General features: G+C 35.6%; 1 long non-coding RNA gene across 1 annotated transcript in view; it reads left to right on the top strand.

Annotated features, from left to right (window-relative positions):
* The window catches only part of LOC109552222 (uncharacterized), a 30499-nt gene extending 8328 nt beyond the window's left edge, over positions 1-22171 (top strand). Inside the window, exons 2-5 of the long non-coding RNA XR_002178986.3 lie at positions 3914-4004; positions 6873-7356; positions 10974-11037; positions 21429-22171. This is a non-coding gene — a long non-coding RNA (uncharacterized lncRNA). The remainder of the gene's footprint in view (positions 1-3913; positions 4005-6872; positions 7357-10973; positions 11038-21428) is intronic.
* Positions 22172-24635: the final 2464 nt, after the last annotated feature.

The following is a 24635-nucleotide window of genomic DNA, read 5'->3' as shown; positions in this document are numbered from 1 at the left end:
ATGTCAACAAAGATACCCAAGAAGTAACTGCTAATATTTGTAGACTCCATGCTTGTGGTGGTGGCTGGGGGCTGAGTGCACTGGTAGCAGCAAGACTTTTCACCATCCTTTTTGTATCTTTTGAATTTTAAATTACCTGAATCTATTAGCATATTAAAAATTAACCATAAGTGAATACATAAGTAAATAAAATTAGATTTTAAAAAAGTCAGAGTCACAAAGGTAAGCAGACTTACATGAAGATAAAACAACCCTTTGTAGAAAATGTGGAAAATGAAGAGGAAATAAAAATCACTCATAGTGCCATAGTTGTGAGGTAACTAGTTAACATCTAAATGTAAATCCTTCTAGTTTCTTTTTTCTATTAATTTGGAGGATATACATTTTGTTTTCAATATTATTAATGGTTATACTTTAGTTTTTACTCTAATCAAGATTAAAACAATATCTCAGTGTCTCCTGACTCCCCTGTCAAATGTGTGAAGAATTTAACACTTTTCCTTTTGCCCTTTTCTTCCCTCCCTCACTTTCAGGATAATATAATTTAGGATTTAGGTACAGATTTTTGTTATTGCATCAGTTTTTATTTTACAAATATTTTCCATCAATAATAGTTTGGCATAGTTTTAGGCTTTTAAATAACAGGTTTATTGAGATATAATTCACATACCACATAATTCACCTATTTAAAGTACACAATTAAATATTTTTGTAATATAGTCACAGAGTTGTGCAATTATCACCAAAATCAATTTTATCATCTTCTAAAGAAACCATGTATCCATCAGCAATTTTTCCTTCCACTTCCCCAAGCCCTAGGCAGCCACTAATCTACTTTCTGAATCTATAGTTTTGCCTATTCTAGCCATTTCATATAAATGGAATCATACAATATGTGGTCTCTTGGGATTAAGTTTGACTTAGCATAACGTTTTCAGGGTTCATTCATATTGTGGCATGTATCAGTACTTTATTCCTTTTTATAGCTGAATAGGATTCCATTGTGTCATATACCACATTTTGTTTATTCATTCATCACTTCATGTGCATTTGGGTTGTTTCCACTATTTGGCTATTATGAATAATGCTGTTATGAACATTTATGTACAAGTTTTTGTGTGAAAATGTTTTCAGTTCTCATAGGTGTATGTCTAGGAGTGGAATTGCTGTCATGAGGTTACTCAGTGGTTATCTTTTTGAAGAACTGTCAGATTGTTTTCCAAAGTGACTGCGCCATTTTACATTCTCACCAGCAATGTTTGAAGGGTCCAGTTTCTCCACAGCCTGGGCAATACTTGTTATTATCTGGTTTTTTTAATTATAGCTATCCTAGTAGATGTGAAGTTACCTTCAGTTTTGAAACCAAATCTTTGAGATGTTTTGTGGTAAAAAATGAGGTGTGCAAAACACCAAGTATACCAATGGCTATGTATACTAATGACATGTATTAAAGTTCAGAGAGAAAGAGATAAAATCTTATTAATTTACACCAATGGCTCTCAAACTTCAGTGCGCATTGGAATCGCCTGGAAGATTTTTTGTGAAAGCTTATATTGTTGGGCCCTACCTGAGTTTCTTAATCAGTTAGGACTGTGATGTGTCAGAAGATTTTGTAACAAGTTTCTGGATGCTGCTGCTGGTCTGAGGACCACGTTTCGAACCAGTGATTTGACAAACATGTTGGTAATGCTTCCTTTGTGCCCAGTTTCTTCCTTAAGTGTTTTATATATGTTAATATCTCATTTTACAGGTGAGGAAATTGAGGCATATACAGATTAAGTAACTTGCCAAGGAAATGGAGGCATATAAAGGTTAATGTGCTCAAGATCACGTATCTAAAAACAGTAGAGCTGATGGCTTGCTCTGGCTGTAATGTTTATGTTCTTAATCACTATGTTATGCTGCTACATGTAGAGTTAGTTCACACATGGTATACAGGATATTTATTGAATGAAAACTTGCAAATAATCAATTTCCTACAAATTTGTGATGCTCAATTCCAAGAAATAATTGTTCTCTTTCAAGACAGTAATCTAAAAAATCAAGGATTCCTTCAATGTGCTTGTGTCTAGTAGTTAATCACTTCATTCATTACCGTGTCCAGTAATTATTAAAATATTTTTGTGTTTATTTTTTATGATATTTTATGTTTAATGTAAGGTAGGACTACTGTGAATTATAATTTTTATAACAGCAAGTATTGTTGAATATCTAAGTAGTTATATGACCTTGGAGTGTCACTTGGGTTTCAGTTTCTTAGTCAAACTATGCTTCTGTGATTTGGATTTAGTTGTTCCATTGTAATACTCAGATGATGAAAATCATTCTTTAGTTGAGAAGGGGAATTTAGTTCAGCAGATGGAATTTTCTCAGTTTTAAGATTTTCTCCCTTAAAATTTTCTCAACTTTAGAAAAGTTACTGATGGAAAAACAGAGTTGATCATGCTTTATTTGACAGCATGTTTCTCTATGGACATTTGTGTTTGGGACTATGATTTTATATTGAATTACTCATCATTTCTTTATACAGTTTTTCCTATTTTGTATATCAGTATTTCATGATGTTTTATAATTTATTAATGTTTTATCATTTAGACTGGGGTGAAGTTTCTAAAGCTTGTACTACCTCAAATATTTTGTGATATACCTTGACCATATACAAATTAAATTCAGCACACTTTACTAAACATTTCTAGGGGATGCATAAGAAAGACAATTAAATAAATTAAAATTTTAATTGTGATAGTTTTAATTCAGTTTACTAATTAGTAAAATGTATCAGAAAAATTTGTCAAAGACTTGGAAATGGGCAAAACAAAATCACTGGGTTTCTTTTCAAGGGAATGCTGAATGTTTAGGGGCCCTAGAGGGTTTATCTGATTCTATATGAGTGTGTACTTTTTGTCATGTTTGATTGACTAGGCTGTTTTACAGCTCTGCAGGGATAAAAGTTAAATTGTAGAAAACTGAAAACAATGCAAATGTTTTCTGCCCATAGCAATGTAATTGATTCCTATTCTTGGTAATGCAAAAGAATTTTTTTCCAGTAGAGAATATAAATCTCTGTAAGTCAGATTCTATTATGAATTGATTTTCACTTCTTACTGGTTTCCTCGTTAATATGTTAAATAAAATCCCTGGCACTTAACATTTTAACTCATGATTGCTGTCCTTGTTGTTTGTATTTATATGAGAGTCATGAGTTTACCATTTTGGAAATTATACTTTAGAATTTTTAACTAATAAAATACACATGCAAATAGCTAAATGTAAGCATATATGTATATGAATTTTTAAGAAGTACTCATATGATGTGCTGGAAGTATTAAAACAGCTCTTATTTTTTAAACTATGAGCAGCATTTTCCCTTATTACAAACAATGCATGTACACTTAAGATAAATTAAAATATATTCATAAGCAAGAAGAAAATTAAAAACATTTATGATCTCACCACCCAGAAATAATAACTGTTATGACCTTGGAATTCAGTGTTTCAGATTTATATTTTGTGTTTATTTAATTTTTTTCTAAAATAGGATAAGATTGTATCATTTATTGATTTAAATGATTTAAGCCTTTTTTTTTAAACTTAGGATATAAATGAGCACCTTTTTGACACTTAGTTTTTGAAGATTGTATTTCAGCATTTCTAAGGAGAGGGAGCTAACAAAGCTTCTTGTCAGCAATTTTAGTTGTAATAACTTTGCAGGTGACATGTCATTATGTTAAAAATGAAAGGATGTTAAGTAGGCACATGAAAGCACCAAATACAGAAGAAATTAAAGCAAAAATATTTTAATACTCTGTATTCGAGAGATGGTCACTCTGTATGGGATCTCAGAAGTCTGCCTATACACATTACCATGATGAATGAAATCTTTTTTTTTTTAATTGTTTTTGTTTTATTTTAGAAAAGAAGCTGGCATGGAGGTTATTGGGGGATTTTAAGGGTGGGGAAGAACCCAAGACTACAAAGGAAATGAAGCCTGGAAAATCAGTATGGTAAAGCAGTCCTATCCTAGCTGTTAACATTTAAAAAGCCCTTTCAAGGACTATAGAAATAAAGGCTACAAATGTCTGGAGCTTGAAATGGCTTTTATACTTTTGAACCTGTTATGAAAGCTTTTCTTAGAACTCTCCTTCCTTCCCCTCCCCCAAAACAAAATAGTTAAAAAAAAAAGAGAGAGATTAAACAGGAAAAGACCAGACATAAAGGATGTTACCATAGCTTATTTTAAATTTCTGAGCCAGAAGAATGGCTTCTTCTTAAGATAGAAAGAAAGAGAAAGAAAGAAAGAAAGAAAGAAAGAAAGAAAGAAAGAAAGAAAGAAAGAAAAGAAAGAACAAAGAGGAAGAATTGCTTCAAAGTCTGAAGGAAACAAAGAGAATAAGTGGTTATAGCCTTGAATCTTGTGAATTGCTCGTAGCTCAAATGTAGCTGCATTTCCAGCAGGAATCAGCACTTTGATTTTGTTGCTACTAAACTGGTTTATGCACAAGTTACAAAAGTGAAAGAGAAAGAGGCAATGTGCATTGAGACGACTCTGTTTTTAATACAGTATTTGGTTGAACACAAATGTTCTGTATGTTTTCATAAAGAGTAAGTTTAAAAAAATGTTCAAAGGACATGGATTGCTAATTCTTATAAAGTTCCTCACCAGAAGGCTGAGTATGATGTTCCTTCCTTGTTTTATGATTTATTCATTATTTTATTACAACAGAAATGGGAGAATGAATGACAGGCTTGTAGTTTTTGTCCTTTTAGCATTATAAACCATCAAGATTATAGAGGGACTCCAAGTCTCTCTAATGGAGTCTAACTCTACTTAAAAACTTTTAAAGTCTTTCCATGTAATATGGAAGTTCTAAATTTTAGTCCTATCACTGCTATCAATTTAATCACGGCCATGTCACCTAAACTCTCTTAGAGCCAAACTAGTTTATTTTTTTTCCATCTGCAAAACTCTGTAATTCTGTGAATTTAAAAACTGTGGAAGTATTGTTAAGGATAAAATCCTCTTTAAAAAGCAAATCTCAATTAAAAAAAAAGATTCCTAAATTTCAGATGATGTCTTAATTTAACTAGTAATATAAAATGAAATTTTAGTGTGACCACAGAATTTCATTTTTTGAATTTCTTTAATAGAAATACTATAGATATACAGAAAAGTGTACAAATTCTAAGTATATAATTCAGTTGTCACAAAGTAAACATATCTATGTGATCACTGCCCAGGTCAAGAAATAAAACACTTTGGGACTTCCCTGGTGGTGCAGTGGTTAAGAATCTGCCTGCCAATGCAGGGGACATAGGTTCGATCCCTGGCCCAGGAAGATCCGATATGCCACAGAGCAGCTAAGCCTGTGTGCCACAACTATGGAGCCTGTGCTCTAAATCCCGTGAGCCTCAACTACTGAGCCCGTGTGCTACAACTACTGAGCCCATGTGCCACAACTACTGAAGCCTGCATGCCTAGAGCCCGTGCTCCGCAAGAGAAGCCACCACAGTGAGAAGCCCACGCACAGCAATGAAGAGTAGCCCCTGCTCACCACAACTAGAGAAAGCCCACACGCAGCAACAAAGACCCAACACAGCAAAAATAAATAAATAAATAAAATGGTTAACTTAAAAAAGAAAAAGTAAATAAAACATTTTAAGTGCCCCTTAAGTCTTCCCTCCCAGCTACTACCTTTTCTTCCTTCCCAAAGATAGCTGTCTTGACTTTTAAGAACATAAATTAATTTTCCCTGTTTTTGAGTTTTATTTAAATAGAACCATACAGTATGTATAATTTTATATCTAGCTTCTTTTATACAATGTTGTATTTGAAAGTACGTGGTAAAATTTAAGGTGTTACCATGATCATGATCATGATCATGATCACCATAAGGAGAATTTAGTTTTTTGTAAGAGGAGGAGAGATAAACAGTTTAGGTTACAGTAGAACTCTGTTTATTACAGTTGGGCCAGTGTTGTACTATAGAAATAAAAAGTAGTCACAAATATGAGTCATGTATGTAATTTAAAATTTTTAGTAGTCACACTAAAAAAAGTAAGAAGAAACAACGTTAATAATGTATTTTATGAAAATCAATATATCCAAAATATTACTCTTTCAACATGCAATCAATATAAAAAGTATTGAGATAGTTAACATTATTTATTTATACTAAGTCTTCAAAACTCCAGTGTGTACTTTATTTTTTTAATTAATTAATTAATTAATTTTTGGCTGCGTTGGGCCTTTGTTGATGAGTGCCAGCTTTCTATAGTTGTGGTGAACAGGGGCTACTCTTCGTTGTGGTGCGCGGGCTTCTCATTGCAGTGGCTTCTGTTGTTGCGGAGCACAGGCTCAAGGCGCATGGGCTTCAATAGTTGTGGCATGTGGGCTCAGCAGTTGTGGCTCGCAGGCTCTAGAGCACAGGCTCAGTAGCTGTGGCACATGGGCTTAGTTGTTCTGCGGCATGTGGGATCTTCCCTGACCAGGGCTTGAACCCGTGTCCCCTGCCTTGGCAGGTAGATTCTTAAGCAGTGCACTGCCAGGGAAGTCCTCAGTGTGTACTTTATACTACAGCACATCTCAGTTAGGGGTAGTCACATTTCCAGTAGCCCAATAAGCCACAGATTGCTATTGGCTACTATATTGGACAGCACAGGTTAGGGGCTTTCCATGATAGAATGGGAGAGTGCTCAGTGCTGTACAAACTTGATATTATTAACTCATGCTTTTAGCTATATTCCACTATAATGTATACTAATAGTGGGTTGTTAGTTTATGTTTGAGATATAGGATTTTGAGTTTCTAAAGTGAATAAGAAAGAGCTCTGAACTCTACCACTGAAATTTGTTTTTTGAAACTTTTTCAACAGGACTGTTTTGCCAGAGTTTAAATGACAACTTTTAAATCAGAACCATGAACCTATAGGAGTCCAGTATATTCTGAAGTAATTTGCATACTAATGAGCAGCAGCAAGAGAGACATTTGGTGGACTAAAAAGACCTAATGAAAATTAAGAGACACAGGCACTTCCCTGGTGGCACAGTGGTTAAGAATCCACCTGCCAATGCAGGGGACATGGGTTGGAGCCCTGGTCCGGGAAGATCCCACATGCTGTGGAGCAACTAAGCCCATGCGCCACAACTACTGAGCCTGTGCACTGCAACTACTGAAGCCCACGTGCGTAGAGCCAGTGCTCCGCAACAAGAGAAGCCACTGCAATGAGAAACCCGCGCACTGCAACGAAGAGTAGCCCCCACTCGCAGCAACTAGAGAAAGCCCAAGTGCAGCAACAAAGACCCAACGCAGCCAAAAAAAAAAAAGAAAACTAAGAGACACAACATTCAGAGCAATTGGTAGGTAAATAACAAAGGTTATATAATAACTGTGAAATTTTAATGAGGGAAAAACAATAGACATGACTGACTATATGAAAATGACTTTGCTGTAAACTGAATGTTTATGTCCCCCCAAATTCATATGCTGAAACCTAATCCCCAATGTAATGGTATTTGGAGGTAGGGCCTTTGGGAGATGATTAGGTTATGAGGGCAGAGCTCCCTTGACCCTTCCACCATGTGAGGACACAGCAAAAATACAGCCATCTATGAACTAGGAAGTGGGTTCTCACCAGACACCAATCTGCCGGGGCCTTGATCTTGGACTTCCCAACCTCCAGAACTGGTAGAAATAAATGTTTGTTTTTTAAGTCACCGAGTCTATGGTATTTTTGTTATAGCAGTCCAAATGGACTAAGACAAACTTTGAAAGTTTAGCATAGTAACTTTAGGGAAGTTGGAACTCAAACAAAATTTCCATAGAAGCAGATTTTTTGTTTTTGAGAACAGTGCTATAAATAATGTTCACTAGGATAGCCTACATAAATCTATCTGAACTGTAATATAGCTGAAATATTTATCATTTGCAGTAATAAATACTATTATATGCTAAAAGTAAAAGATTTGTATTTTATAGTTTTTAATACTTTTGAAAAATTATGTAGAATTCTTTAGAAGATGAGGAAGGAGGTAGATGATGACAAAGCTGTTTTTAAGGACTGTTAATGTTAATGATAGAGCTTAATTTTTCTAAATTTTTATCATGGAAATTTAAATATGTATACACAAGTAGACAGAATAATGAGTATTGATACTCTGTGTTTAGTAGGGAAGTAAAAGTTGTTGGTGAGAAAAGTTGGATCAAAGTTTTCTCCATCAGTCACTAGGTGACAATTGCAGCTTGAGATGGTTTAGTAGCTATTTGATTTGGGTTCTGGAGGAGTGGAAGGAGCTGGAGGTAGTATGTAGTTGTGACAGTGTCGACTGCATTGATTCATGAACTGAGTAGGTAGACCTATGGCTAAATGCTTTACAAACCAGAAATTAGATGCCAGAAGTAGGCAGTGTAGGATTCCTGGGTTTGATTGTTTCTTCTTTTACCTGTGGTTATTACTAACTGTGGATATTTTGCTTAGTTTCTTGTTTAGTTTCAAAATTACATGAATTTTATGTTTTGCATGAATTTTAGAGAGTTACTGGCTATTGGGAAAACTTACAGTAAATTTTTAGGGACAAAGTATGATTCCCTAAGAAAGTTTATTCTAGATGTATTATCCATATGAAATAAAACTTTTTGTTTATATTGTGAAGTAAATGATATATGTAATGTAAAATAGAGAACCATTTGTCTATATTTTCAAAACTTTCTTTAAAAACAAAAACAATTATGTAAAAGATTTTGACAATCAATGCTTTGTGTACCACTATTTCATATACGTATGTGTATGTACAAATATATAGATGTATATCTGTTCCTTTCTTGTATTATCTGATTTTGTAAATGGTTGCAAAAGTTTTTAGTGATATTTTTGGCCACTTTGTGGAAAACTTCTTAGTCATATTTTTGGATGGGGCTATCAGCATAAAGCAATGTGGTCTAGAAGAAAAAGCCTGAATCAGAAGTAAGAAAGCCTGGAGTTATTGTGGTTCTGTCACTTATTATGGTGTGATCTTGGGTAAATAAATTATCTTTCTGGATCTCAGTTGTTACTTGTGTAAAAAGAGAAGTTTGGACTAGATAATTTCTAAGATCCATTAAGGTGGCAGCATGATATAGTGAAAAGAATATTGGTTTTAGAATCAGGCATATTTGGTTTTCATTCATTCAGCAAGTATTTATTGAGAGCTATATTGTGCCAGGCACTGGAAATACTAATAAACAATATAAATCAATCAACTAATTAGTCTCTACCTTTATAGAGCTTATGTTCTGTTCTGGTAGACAACAAAAAGACAAGTACATAAAACAATTAAAAAATTTAATAAGTACCATAAGGAAACAAACAAGGGATTCTTGACAGTGTGGTTTGGGACTGTTTCTTTGAGGTTGTGACTAAGGAGGAAAAGGAGCTAGAATTAATAGGGAAGTGTTTTAGGTAGAGGGAACAGCATCTGAAAAGGCCTTGAGGCTGGGAAGAACCTAGTGTGTTCTGGGTGCTGAAAGAAGAGCATTGTGAATTAGAGTGTAGTGAAAAGATAGGAGAATGGCATAAGATGAGGTTGGAAGGATAGGCAGGGTTTTGTAGATCATGCTATGGAGTTTGGATTTTATCCTAAGTGCCATGGTAAGCCTTTGCAGGGATTTTAGCAGAAGAGTGATTGATTTGATATTTTAAGAAACTAACTCTTATTACAATATAAAGAATGGATTAAAGGAGGTTTGAGTAGAAGTGAAGCTTTTGCACAGTCCAGTTGAGAAATAATGAGGACCTGAGTTAAGGTGGTATGGTGGAGATAGAGAGATGTAGAAAAATTTAAGATATATTTTAGAATTAGAAGCAGCAGAACTTTCTGATGAATTGGACATTGGGGATGATGGAAAGGAAGGAATAAAAGATGATTCTTAAGTTTCTGACTTGAACACAATTGGTAGACAGAATTTCTCTTTACTCAGATGGGGGAAGATGAACTGATTTGGGTGAGTAGGTATCATGATTTCTTTTTCGATTTCTTTGTTGGACACAATAAGTTTTCAGTGTCTTTGACATGTTTAGGTGATGATGTCAAGAAACAGAGTAGGTAATTAAATATTCAAATATGAAATTCATATAAGTCAGGGCTAGAGATACATATGTGGAAGTCATCAGCATAAGGATAGTATTTAAATCCATGGGAATGGGTGTACTATTCCAAGAAAAGAGACAAGTCTCAGGGGACTTTGGCCTGGGTCTGAGGAACTCTAGAACTTACAAGTCAGGTAGAAGAGGTAGATTCAACAGTGGAGACTAAGAGGTAGTGGCTAGCGAGGATGAAATAAACCAGGAGAGTATGGTATTCATAGGTGAAGAGGTCAGTGTTTCAAGAAGGAAGGAGGTGTTGATTGTGTTGAATGCTGATGAGAAATGCAAGTAAGATGAGCACAGAGAAATGACCACTGGATTTGGCAACATTTGATTTGAATTCTGGCCCTGCTACTTTCTATCTGTGTGAACTTGAACACTTCATTTCATATTACAGAGTCTCAATTTTCTTCGGAAAGGGGAATAACAATACTTCTCTCACACAGCTCTTGTAAAGTACATGATGAACTAACATGTCTTTACCTGGAGTTATGCCTGATAAATCTGGGATGCTCAGTTGATACTAATTTCTTTCTTCTCTAGGTGTGTGATGCCTTTTGAAAATTTAAATACAGTATACCTATCCCTTGCTTAAAGATGTTAATTTGTTTCTGAAAATTCTGCTGTTTAGTGAAAACCCATAAAATAAAAAATATTTCCATTAATTTTAATGGTAAAAATTATGATACGTATTATCCCAACCCAAGATACCCAGGCTCTTTACAGATAGAAAAATATATTATTTGAGGAACAATGAAAGCAAGTTTGTATAAATGATAGATAACATTTGAAAGCAAATAAATGTAGATTATACATAAACTATAAAATAATAAAATTTTATTGTATTTGTTGAAGGAGGAGAAGAAGAATGGATAATGGATGGTGGCTGGTGGAAGAGGAGGTATTCATTCTTTGGAAGGTATGTTCTTTCTGTACCATTTCCCCATCAACTTTTTAGCCTTTTAGGGGCTCATAATTATCTTGTCTTCACATGAATTTAATATGAACATATGGCACACTTTTAGAGTTTTACAAGATGCTACATCTTCATTGTTCATTAGCAAGGCAGAACATTTTGGGTCATGGTACAAAATGCAAAATTTTCCAGATGATATTGTCTGACTAGAAATTGTTAAGTTCGGTAAATTAGTGAGTGTTTTTGCCTGAAAGTGTAATATCAAAATATCACGTTTTATGGTATATTTATTTAGTGTGTTTTTGGGTGAAAAAGTTATTCTGGGAAAAAAATGATGTCATTTGAAAAGTAACACTTTTTTAGAGCCATTTTAAACTAATAAGCTACTATCTGATTTAAGTCCTTATTTACTGATCATCTACCCCAGGCATGGCTATGTTAGACTCTGTGAGGATAACTAAAAAGTTTATAATTTAATGAGTGGCTTTTAGCAGGCAGAATTTTTAGGTAATTCTTAATTTTAAAGGAAAAATTGTGAAAAAGAAAAGCCACTTTTTAGTGTCATCTCTCTCGAATAATGTGAAATGCTCTCTCAATTGAACAAAATTTGAAAGCCTAGTTTATATTAACTGGAAATGAGAGAATCTCATTACAAAAAAAAGTTTTTTAAAATTTTCTTTTAGTTAACATCTAAACCCCTAAACTGGGAAACAATCTTGTGGGGAATCATAAAGCCACTTTGGGTAGGAGTATGCATGTACCAGAGAACCACTGTCCAGGAAGGTTGAATTTCCACTGCACGCTGAACTTATACATCTAAGGCACATGTATTTCTTGGCAAAAATCTGAATTTCCTGCCAAAATCTTGGCATAGACAAGCATAAGATCACTGATTTCCAAGATAGGGCTCTGTGCCTTAAATATCCATGTGTAACTTCTTTTGGCATGATGCTTTCAAAAGAAATATATTTGGTAAATTATTCATTTCCCCCTCCAAACTATAAAGTTGCTATATGGTAACTTTAATAATCTGTTGTGCAACTGTTATTACTGGTTTCTGTTGTTTAGACCTTAATCCCAGAGCAATAGCATGTGCAAATTGAAAATCAACCCTCAAGACTTCCTTAGGTGAATATTACAAACTGAGACTTAAATGAATTTCTCTCTGACCATTTTCTTTTTGTATGATATTAGATTTAGTATCCAGGTTAGTAGCCCATCCAATGATGGGGTTTATAGACATCCCTAAACCTGAAAAAAATGGTTGAAATGAACTCAGGGGCGTTTTTTACTTTGCTGAAAGTAATTCTGTGTGGCTTATTTCAATTTATTTACTTTTTTCTCCAGAATTACTGTAAAGATTTTCTATTTCACTCATTACAGCACAGTGTTTTTCACATTTGAATAGACTGCATCAACATGAATTCTTTATAAGGACCTTAAAAACAAACTTTGCCAAGTCCCAGAATACAGAAGTGAATTCACATCCCAATACTCAGCTGCCTCATGAATAAAGGAGAGCCTGTGCCTGACACTTTGAAGCTGTAGCTGTTAAACCATACAGAATATTTACCTCAATAAATCATTATAAGAAACTAAGGTACAATTATACCCACAGAGAAAAAGAATTCAAAACACTGATTTATGTGTTTCAGTGCCTATTCCCTTTTCCCACTGTTTTGAATTTTATGCGTGTTTGTCATCTTTGGCTGCTCCTATGTATCTTTAAACTAATGGGTTCTGATTTTTTTTGACATTCCTCATTAAGTTTGTTATTTTCTTAGACACACAGACATGATTTGCATAGTGCACAACGTTTTACATTTAAAATTAACTATATCTCGTTTGTTAGGGCAGAAACAAAAAATGGAAAAAGTGACTTACTTTAAGTAAAACACTGACTTTGTGCAATTTGTGAGTGTTTAAACTGAAATTCCAAATTAAGGATTTCATTTAGCATTTATTTTGCAGTACTGAGAAAGAGTAAGGAACTGGGATGTAAACACGAAGAACCATCTTTTATTGAATTATTTTGTTTTTTTTAAGTGGTAATAGTCTATGGAAAGATACATTTGTTCACCAATGTGTATTTTGTCTTTCTGAAACTAAAAAAACCCAGAAGCAAAATAAACCAGTAATGTGGAAAAAGGAATGACAGTGAGGTTGACAAAGAATCAATGCACAGGGCTTCCCTGGTGGCGCAGTGGTTGAGAGTCCACCTGCCGATGCAGGGGACACGGGTTCGTACCCCAGTCCGGGAAGATCCCACATGCCGCGGAGCGGCTGGGCCCGTGAGCCATGGCCGCTGAGCCTGCGCGTCCGGAGCCTGTGCTCCGCAGCGGGAGAGGCCACAACAGTGAGAGGCCTGCGTACCGCAAAAAAAAAAAAAAAAAAGAATCAATGCACAGATAGGAGGATTTTTGCCTGGAATAATTAATTATGGTCACCCAGGTATAGTAGGAAAAAAATGGTTTTATAATGGTATGTTATAAATTGAAAGAATAGAAAAAGTATTTTAAAACAGCTAAATAATTTATCAAAAAGAATAAAATGTTTCATTGGTTTAATTTAAAACAATTTAAAGTTTATAATTTTAGAAAAACAAAGAACATGCTATCTCTGAGCCTTATCTATAGAAATAAGGGGCCGAATTTAGTTTATTGAAGTTAGGTGATCAGTTTGGGTCACAGAGTTGTACTTTTAAACAATGTAATGTTATCTAAATGTTACCCCCTTTTTCTATCCATGTAAAATTGAAGATATTAGTTGGATTAGAGTCAGAGTTTTAATGAATTCTTTATTATCCAAGCACTCATGCTTATAAGATTTCTCTTATTTTACCTTTTCATGTGGTAGGAATTTAAGGATACATATAGATTGTAGGTTATCTGAGATTCTGGGATCTTCTCTTCCTATTCTCCAGTATTGCAACCTGTTTATTTCCTTTCAATCTGAGTAAAATTGATGGTTCCTTCCATAGCAAATTAGACTTGTTTGTTTGACATGGAGCTGTTTAAAGGTGAGAGGTTAAAGTGGAAGTTCTATAATTGGCGAGAGAAGTTAAGGCACTTCATTGAGATTTATTCATTCATTCAACAAGTGTTTACTGAGTACCTGCTGGTGAGAGAAAAACAGAAAAAGTATAGTTATATGACAGCTATTTGCAACGTGTATCACAGAGTGATACTTTTGAGCAAAATAAAAATTCCTCTGTGTTATAATTCACAAGTGATGCTCCATGGGTAAAATTTTAAAGCATAAGCTATCAGGTTTGAACACGTTATAAAAAAGATGAAATAAACAACTAAGCACAAATACATTTTTTAAAGTAAGTTTGTTTTTGATGGGGGGAGAAGTAAAAGCCAAACATATATCAAGTTTATCTTATAGCACTCAAGCTTTCCATTAGCATTCTCCTCTACTTTCCAGCTTATACTTCTAGTTTATATTATTATGAAACACTTTGAGAAACTCAAAAGTGAAAAAGCCCTTCATAATTTAGCATTAGCATTAGCATTAGCATTCTCCTCTACTTTCCAGCTTATATTTCTAGTTTATATTATTATGAAACACTTTGAGAAACTCAAAAGTGAAAAAGGCCTTCGTAATTTAAATAAGTCTTTGTAGTTAAAAATTCCTCTGGGCTGGAACCAGGCACAGAGGTCTCTTTCTATCTTGAATAATTTTTTTCATAAAAAATATTCACTAGTCATTTTTTTAATCAAACGATTTAAAAGAATGTTTCTGGCAGTTATAAAATAATTAAATGTTTCATTACCATGTGTTCAGAGAATCTTACAATGACCAGCTTACAAGTATAGTTTAATCATTTAACATTAACATATGAAATATTTTGTGACACCCTCATGGTCATTAATCCATATTTGTGAACTATATATTTTCCATGTATTATATTACACTGATCAGTGTGATTTGATCATGTAGTAACACATTCTATGGACACACTCTGTAACTTATTAAAGTATAAGCAAATAAGGTATATTTTTAATGCTGCAGGAAAGTAAATTCAAATTTCATGCCACTTGTGACCTTATAATAATTGTTTTATTTATTATTTATTTATTTGCTAAACATTCAAGGGAAACCTATTCCTTAAACAGATGTATGGAGAAAAATTTTATATATATGTTTATTGCATAGGTAGTTTCTTTGACATGGACTGTTTCAGTTGAGATGTAAAATCCAATATTTAGGATTTTTCTTTCCTTGTTCATAAAATATTACAGTACAACACAGGCTTTCTGAAGGTGTCTGGGCCATCAAACACCTTCAGAAGACTGGGGACTCAGGAAAACAAGAAGGCTGGCCAGTGGGCTTGGAATAGGGAATCTTCCAAATTCTCCATGCCTAGAGGGAATGAAGGATACTAGTGGAAAAAAGTGATTGAACTTCAGAGCTAGCCAGTGTCCTTGGACTGGGAAAAGGTCTGTAAGAGGAAGGTTCTGATGTTTGTAGAAGTGTTTTCCAATGGTCTGACTCAGAAAGTCATATAGAGTAAATTTAACAATTTACATAGTCAATGTGTTTTCCTCAAGTAGCATACTCATTAATTGCTGGTACAGGGATATAGGCTGTATTTCATAGAAGGGTTAAAGCACTTCAGAGAAATTATCTCTTCTAATAAACACCAGCATAGTGTTTTTGAAAAATACATGGAAGCTTTTCTTTAGAATATAAAGTATTAGCTGATAAGAATTTGGGAGTTTGTTTTAAATATGTATTACAGTGGCTAGCAAAATTGCATGAACATTAGCATACGTAATTGATGTTTTATAATAAAAAATACAATTAGACAGATAATCCATCAATTCTTTTATTAGTTTGTAAATCATTTGTGAATTTTCTCAAATTATTAATAAAATATTTTCATTTCATAAACACTTTAAAATAATTAAATTCTTTAAATATTTAAATTTAGACTAACTCCAGGAACTAGATAAGTGTGTTTTAAAGTCAATAATAGGGAAAAAAATATATGTCACATCTGAAAAGTTTATTCTCTATTTTGAATTTATAATGTAGGAGATGATAACATAGTATGATATAGTTTGAAGTGCTCTGAAATTGTAATAGAAGACAGAGGTTTTTGTCTTTGCTCTACATTAGGGAAGTAACTCTCTAGGTCTCAGTTTTAGTTGGTTAGTTTTTGGAGGAATGCTGTGTTTTTAAAGTAAACTTCACACTAAAAGCTACAGCATAATGAGTAATTAATTGAAAGTGAATAATAGTATACAAAGTTAGAAAAATCACAATCAAGTTTATAAAAATATCAAAAATTTTTTCAAGGAAATCAAAGCATCTAGGTATATGCTATCCAATTTGGTTGCCACTGACCACATTTGGCTATTTAAATTTCTATTTAAATTAACAAATATTAAATAAAATTCAGAATTTAGTTTCTTAGTCTCACTTAACCATGTTTCAAATTCTCAATAGTCACAAGTGGCTAGTGGCTAGACGGATATAGAACATTTCCATCATGGCAGAAATTTCTATTGTACAGCACTAATCTAGGTGCTCAAATGGTCTTGATTTCTGTAGTAGTCAAGGGGCATTATAGGTATAACCTATAATCCAGATTTCCTACTGTATATCATTGTATCACAGGCATGTAAGTTGATATCTGCTTTTGTCAAATGGATTATTTTTGGGCTTGGGGCTAGTGCTGTCAGTCCAGAGAACTCCCAGTATTTATTAGTTTAGGGGAAATCCCTTGAATTCTCATATGCTAAGGAAAGACCATGGGTTGGTTGGGACAGAGAAATTCAGATCAAACTAGACTTCCTTTTGGAAGTATATGTATATTATATATTTATGTTTGTATTTTATTTTATTTTTAAGTTTGTGTATACTCCTACCTTGTTCTAATAATGATTTAGGGCAACTTCTCCTTAGAATATTTTTCTGTTATTTTCTTCAAGGCAAATCAGTTAGGTCTATTCAACATATATTTATTAAGCGCTAATGCTCAGCTGGATATAAAAACTCTGGGAAATGTTCAGGTCTTTGAAGAACAATTCCTGTCATTAATGAGTTTGTAATATGAATAGGAAAAAGGTATTTTTACATGAAAAGCTTAAAACTGGAAGATAATTTTAATTAGGTCCTGTTTTTATTTTTTTTGGGGTACGCGGGCCTCTCACTGCTGTGGCCTCTCCTGTTGCGGAGCACAGGCTCCGGACGCACAGCCTCAGTGGCCATGGCTCACGGGCCCAGCCCCTCCACGGCATGTGGGATCTTCCCGGACCGGGGCACAAACCCATGTCCCCTGCATCGGCAGGCGGACTCTCAACCACTGCGACATCAGGGAAGCCCCTGTTTGTTTATTTTTGCTTTTGTTTCCTTTGCTTTAGGAGACAGATCCAAGAAAATATTGCTATGATTTATGTCAGAGTGGCCTGCCTATGTTTTCTTCTAGGAGTTTTATAGCATCCAGTCTTACATTTAGGTCTTTAACCCTTTTTGAGTTTACTTTTTTATATGGTGTTAGAGAATGATCTAATATTCTTTGACATGTAGCTGCTCAGTTTTCCCAGCACCACTTATTTAAAAAACTGTCTTTTCTCTATTGTATTTTCTTGCCTCCTTGTCATAGATTAATTGACCATAAGTGTATGGGTTTATTTCTGGGCTCTGCATTCTGTTCCATTGATCTGTGTCTGTTTTTGTGCCCATATCATACTGTTTTGATTACTGTAGTTTTGTAGTATAGTCTGAAGCCAGGGAGCATGATTCCTTCAGTTCTGTTCTTTCTCAATATTGTTTTGGCTATTTGGGACATTTTGTGTTTTCATACAAATTTTAAGATTATTTGTTCCAGTTCTGCCATTGGTATTTTGATAGGGATTGCATCAAATCTGTAGATTGCCTTGGGAAGTATGGGCATTTTAACAATATTAATTCTTCCAATCCAGAAACACAATGTATCTTTCCATCTGTTTCTGTTGTCTTCAGTTTCTTTCATCAGTATCTCATAGTTTTCCGAGTACAGGTCTTTTATCTCCTTAGGTAGGTTTATTCCTAGGTATCCTACTTTTTTTGGTGTGATGATAAATGGGATTCTTTTCTTAATTTCTCTGATAGTTCATTGTTAGCATATAGAAATACAACAGATTTTGGTGTATTAATTTTGTATCCTTCAACTTTATCAAATTCACTGATGAGTTCTAGTAGTTTTCTGGTGGTGCCTTTAGAATTTTCTATGTATAGTATCATGTTATCTGCAAACAGTGACAGTTTTACTTCTTCCTTTCCGATTTGGATTCCTTTTATTTCTTTTTATTGTATGATTGCTGTGGCTAGGATTTCCAATACTATGTTGAATAAAAGTGGTGAGAGTGGGCATCCTTGTCTTCTTCCTCATCATAGAGGAAATGCTTTCAGCTTTTCACTGTTGAGTATGATGTTAGTGGTAGGTTTGTCATATATGACCTTTATTAAAATGAAAAGATAACCTACTGAATGGGAGAAAATATTTGCAAGTGATATGACTGATAAGAGGTTAATATTCAAAATGTATAAACAGCTCATACAACTCAACATTAAAAAAAACAAACAACCCAATTTAAAAATGTACAGAAGACCTGAATAGATGTTTTTCCAAAGAGGACATGCAGATGGTCAACAGGCACATAAAAAGATTCTTAACATCACTTATCATCAGGGAAATGCACATCAAAACCACAGTGAGCTATTGCCTCACACCTGTCAGAATGGCTATCATCAAAAAGAACACAAATAACAAATGTTGGCGAGGATGTGGAGCAATGGGAACCCTTGTACACTGTTGTGGGAATGTGAATTAGTGCAGCCAGTGTGGAAAACAGTATAGAGGTTTCTCAAAAAACTAAAAATAGAACTACCATATGACCCAGCAATTTCCACTCCTGGGAATATCAAAAAAACCCAAAAACACTAATTTGAAAAAATACATGCATCCCAATGTTCATAGCAGCATTATTTACAATTGCCAAGATATGGAAGCAAGCTAAGTGTCCATCAGCAGATGAATGGATAAAGAAGATGTGATATATTATACACACATACACACACACAATGGTATAATACTCAGCCATAAAAAAGAATGAAACTTTGCCATTTGCAACAATGTGGATGGACTCAGGGTATTATGCTAAGTGAAATAAGTCAGACAGAGAAAGACAAATACTTTATGATATCACTTATATGTGGAATCTAAAAAATACAACAAACTAGTGAATATAACAACAAAAAAAACCAGACTCACAGATATAGAGAACAAACTAGTGGTTACCAGTGGGGAGAGGGAAGCAGGAGGGGCAATACAGGGTAGGGGATTAAGAGGTAGAATCAAGTTCTACATAAAATAAGCTACAAAGATACATTGTACAACACAGGGGATATAGCCAATATTTTATAATAACTATAAATGGAGTATAATCTTTAAAAATTGTGAATCACTATATAGTACATCTGTAATTTATATAATATTGTACATCAATGGTACTTCAATGAAAAATATTTTTTTTTTTTTTTTTTTTTTTTTTTTGCGGTAATGGGCCTCTCACTGCTGTGGCCCCTCCTGCTGCGGAGCACAGGCTCTGGACACACAGGCCCAGCGGCCATGGCTCATGGGCCCTGCCGCTCCGCGGCATGTGGGATCTTCCCGGACTGGGGCATGAACCCGTGTCCCCTGCATCAGCAGGTGGACTCTCAACCACTGCACCACCAGGGAAGCCCGAAAAATATGTTTTAAAAATTACATCCTTAACTCAAAAAAATGCAAGATAATATGGGTTAAATGTGTAATAAATGGTATAGCACCGTATGCATTGTAGAAGTTCAATAGAAGTAGAGATCTGTGAGCTTGAGTGGTTGAAGAAGTTAAGGAGGAAAGGGACTTGAGCTGAGATTGAGTATGTTAGAAAGAATTTTCTAGTAAGGAGATTCTATGAGCCAAAGATCATATGTACGAATCAACAGGTATGTTTGGATACTGTATTAATGAGGGTAGGCTAGGCTGTGTAACAAATAACACACACACTCACACATTCCTCTGAAGTCTAGAACAAAAGAGTTCTGCCCCTTTGCCTGCTTTTCTCTCTACCATCTTTGATTCCTTCCTCTTCCTTACTTCCCTTAGCTAATTAATCCTGTATTATGTAGATTCTTCCTTTCCAGGGGGTTATGAGTAACTGCCCTTATTTCCAAAAATGCCCAATATCTCAACCACAATAGAAATTGATTTTTCATAAAACAGTCTAAGTCCTGGTCTGGTTGGTCCTGGTTGGTGAGTGGCTTTCTTTCATGTAGTGATTCAGGAATCTAGGCTCTTTTGTGGCTCAACCATTCCTTAGATCAGGCAGAAGGGGAGAATGTGGAACAGTATATCTAGAAATTAAAGTTTTATCCTAGAAATGGGCTTTATCACTTCTGCTTACATTCCATTGGCTAGGATCAGTTATGTGGTTAGTTACATACTCCAAACAGCAGAGGAGGCTGGGGAATGTAGTCTAACTGTGCTTAGGAAGGATATTTTGTGATCACCTAGCAGCCTTTGTCATACACAGGAAGCCAATAAATCTAGTTTGGCTGATTTGGAGGGTTAGTGTGGGAGAGCAATGAGAAGTAAGCCTGGACATTTAGCATGGGGTCACATTTTGGGAGACTTTGACTGACAGTCTAAGCATCGTGAACTTTATAATCATTTGTGTGCTGTTGAAAGCTTTTGTACAAAGGAAAGATATGGTAACAGTGGGATTTTACAAACATCAATCCAGTATACAGAATGACTTGGAAGAGGAAAAGGTTATTAGAAAGGAAAAGGTAATCCAAGTTATAGATGACAAGGACTTGGCATATGGCAGTAGAAGTGGAAATGAAGGCATAGATTTATAATCGACTAGAAAGAAATAATAAAATATGATTAATGATCCTATGGAAGAGGGAGGAATTAAAGTGGTGGGGAAAAGGGAGAGAATTTTTCTTTTTGTTCTAAACATTCAAAGAAGTATATGTGTATGTGGTATTTGCTACACCCCTACTATTTCTTATTTATCTTAAAGAATTCATTTGCAGTCTTTTAGACTGCTTAAGGATCTAGGGCATATGTTAAAGGGGAGATCCCTGGGCCTTCTTTCCAGAGATTCTGATTTAGAGGTGTGTCTTTTTTATCAGCATGCTGAATGATTATGATGCAGATGTGGTCTGCAGACTACACTTTGAAAAACATTGCCTTAAATATATGTATTGACTCGTGGCAAGTCGATGCTTTACTTTTTCTATAGTAAGCGATTGGAAATTTTCTATAGGCTGATAAGATATGCTTGAGTCTCTAGGTTCTGAGTAGAATGATCAGAACCATTCTTGACAGTGTGTTTTCTCTATTGTCTCAGTACTCTTGGGACAGTCTCCTTTTATTTTCTTCAGCTCCCTGAAGTGTTGGTATTAAGAATCAGAAGTGGGCTTCCCTGGTGGCACAGTGATTGAGAGTCTGCCTGCCGATGCAGGGGACACGGGTTCGTGCCCTGGTCTGTGAAGATCCCACATGCCGCGGAGCGGCTGGGCCCGTGAGCCATGGATGCTGAGGCTGCGCGTCTGGAGCCTGTGCTCCACAACAGGAGAGGCCACAACAGTGAGAGGCACGCGTACCGCAAAAAAAAAAAAGAATCAGAAGTGTTTACCGTCCTGTCCTAAATTAGTCCAAGTGATTCTCCAGCCAGAGAAATAGAAATAACAATTTGCTCACTTTATTTTCAAAATTTTACATTTTTGTGAACTGCTTTGATATTAGGGTGGTGTCTGAATTTTGTAGGATTGTTGTGATGCACACACTTCTCTGAATATCTCAATCAGAAAGGAGGTGTGCTGATTGTTCCCCTTCCCAACATGTGTGATTTAGTCTTCTTCATTCTCCATATGCAGTGTATATGTATAGAAATGACTATAAAGATACATATCCAGCTTTTTTTTAAAATATAAATTTATTTATTTATTTATTTTGGGGTGGGTCTGCGTTGGGTCTTCATTGCTGTGCGTGGGCTTTCTCCAGCTGTGGCGAGCGGGGGCTACTCTTCGTGGCGGTGTGGGGGCTTCTCATTGCGGTGGCTTCTCTTGTTGCAGAGCACGGGTTCTAGGCACGTGGGCTCAGTAGTTGTGGCTTGCAGGCTCTAGAGCACAGGCTCAGTAGTTGTGGTGCACGGGCTTAGTTGCTCCGCGGCATGTGGGATCTTCCCAGACCAGGGCTCGAACCCATGTTCCCTGCATTGACAGGCAGATTCTTAACCACTGTGCCATCACGGAAGTCCCCATATCCAGCTTTTAACAGCACTCTGAGAGGTGGAATTGGGAAGTGAGGGAAAGAAATGGGGGCTTTTATTTTTTATTTTATATTCTTCCATACTGTTTTTTTAAAAACCTGAATATGTGTCAATTTTAAGAACTCATCATTTCCTTTTTATCCATATTAAATAGATGTAGTAGTAATAGTAGCTACCACTTATTAAGTGCCTCGCCTCTACCAGTCCCTTCACATTATTTTACTTAATATTCACAAGAATTCTGCAATATAAGTATTAACATTTTACATAGCAAACAGAGATTTAGAGTGTTTATAAAACATGCCAAAGGGCATACCACTGTTTAGTGGCAGAGCAAAGAACTAAATCCAGGTCTCTCTGACCCAAGTCCACTTTTTTTTATGGTTATACTATGAAGGTCTTATTTACCCTAATTCCTTTGGATGGCAGGAAACCTGTTTGTGTGAGTGGCAATGGTTACAGTCCTCCAGGAATCTTTTAGTAATTAAGAAGACCAATTACTAAGAAAAAGTAATCAGTGGAAATGCAGAATAGGGGCTAAAGGAAGGCTGCAATGCCTTTTGCCACTATGAGGAGGCAAAAGAAAATTCCATGGAGTATCCTAAGACTGGAGTAAGTTAGTCTGGTTATTTGGTTGCTAGATATTTGTTGTCACTTTGTACAGATTTTTTACCAGGCCTTAGGGACTGAATATCTCACTCACTGTGGTTCTGCCATGAAACAATTCCACTCAGAGGAAAAGGCTTTAATGAAATGATTACCTTCAGATTGTTGGCAGCGTTAAGAAAACCAATAAGAAATGCTGAGGCTCCCAGAGACCAGCAACAGGAGGATGCCATTAACATCTTCAGGCCTGAAGGTATCAAAAGATGAAACAGGGCTTCCCTGGTGGCGCAGTGGTTGGGAGTCCGCCTGCCGATGCAGGGGACACGGGTTTGTGCCCCGGTCCGGGAAGATCCCACATGCCGTGGAGCGGCTGGGCCGGTGAGCCAGCCTATGGCCGCTGAGCCTGCGCGTCCGGAGCCTGTGCTCCGCGGCGGGAGGGGCCACAGCAGTGAGAGTCCCGCATGCCGCAAAAAAAAAAAAAAAAGATGAAACAGTGTTATCGGAGCCCAGAGCCCTACAGGAGGATTTACTGGGCAGGAAGCATTGTTTAGGTGTGCAACCACTACTAAAATTGGGGCCCCATAGCAGGATGAGAATGGAGAACAAGTACCCGGACTTTCTTTTCTTTCTTCCTGCCAGTCTCCTGCAGGTGCTTCTTACTGACCAAATAATAAGCAAAAACCATCTGACAAGGAGCCCGGGTGACACAGTCTGTGGTTTCAGCCAAACAGGGCTCCAAGTGGAAAATGGGTCCGTGGTGGGGCAGAGCAAATAGAGAATAAACAGTACATCCCTTCATTGCTTTGCCATTGTTCCCAAGATAAAGACAAAATTCTTTACATGGCCTACAATGCCCTACATAGTTTCACCCTTGATGACCAATTCAGTATCTTTTCATTCTCTCCACTCCAATTTTACTTGCAGCTTATCAGTCCTTTGTTCTTGCCATGTACCTATCTGCCACAAATGCCTTTTCACATGCTGTATCCTTTTCCTGGATGCTTCCTTCTCTTTCCTCCCCTTTCACCTAATTAGTGCTTACATATCTTTCAGATCATAATTCAAAAGTTTCTTCTTTTGGGAAGATTTCCCTGACTTCTCTGACCAGACCAAATTCCCTTTTTAATAAGTTCTTTTAGCTAAGTGTACCGTTTCTTTATATCATACATTATTGTAGTAATTTACATTTACTACATTTGTCTGATTGTTTGATTAATGGATTTCCCCATACTAGACCAAAAACTCCATGAAGGAACTGAGTCTGATATTTGCTTATCAGTATAGTCCTAGTGTCCACATAGTGTTTAGCACTCAGTAGGTAGTTAATATTTGTCAGAAAAACAAATGAAAATAAAAGATGAATAGAAGCCTCCAAAGGATACACATTCTGTTTGATGAAGATAATACATGCATAAATAAAACAATGTAAAGAAAATACAGAGCAGCAATTGAAGCTGTTAAAGCAAGATGGCAAAGATTCCACAAAGCTTCTGTACTCTAGGTATTTGTATGTCTCTCATTCTCAAGTCCCTTGCTTGCAATTGGACACAAATGTTTCTTAGCAATGTATTATATATCTAATGAACACCTAGCACTTATACATAGTAGACATTCACTAAATATTTAATTAATGAATGTAGACAAATTATCAACCATAGAGTAGGCTTAGAATTAGTA

Source organism: Tursiops truncatus, chromosome 8 (genome assembly GCF_011762595.2).
Source record: "Tursiops truncatus isolate mTurTru1 chromosome 8, mTurTru1.mat.Y, whole genome shotgun sequence".
Taxonomy (NCBI): Eukaryota; Metazoa; Chordata; class Mammalia; order Artiodactyla; family Delphinidae; genus Tursiops; species Tursiops truncatus.
Note: the sequence above shows the minus strand (reverse complement) of the source record. Positions and strands in the feature narration are given on the sequence as shown.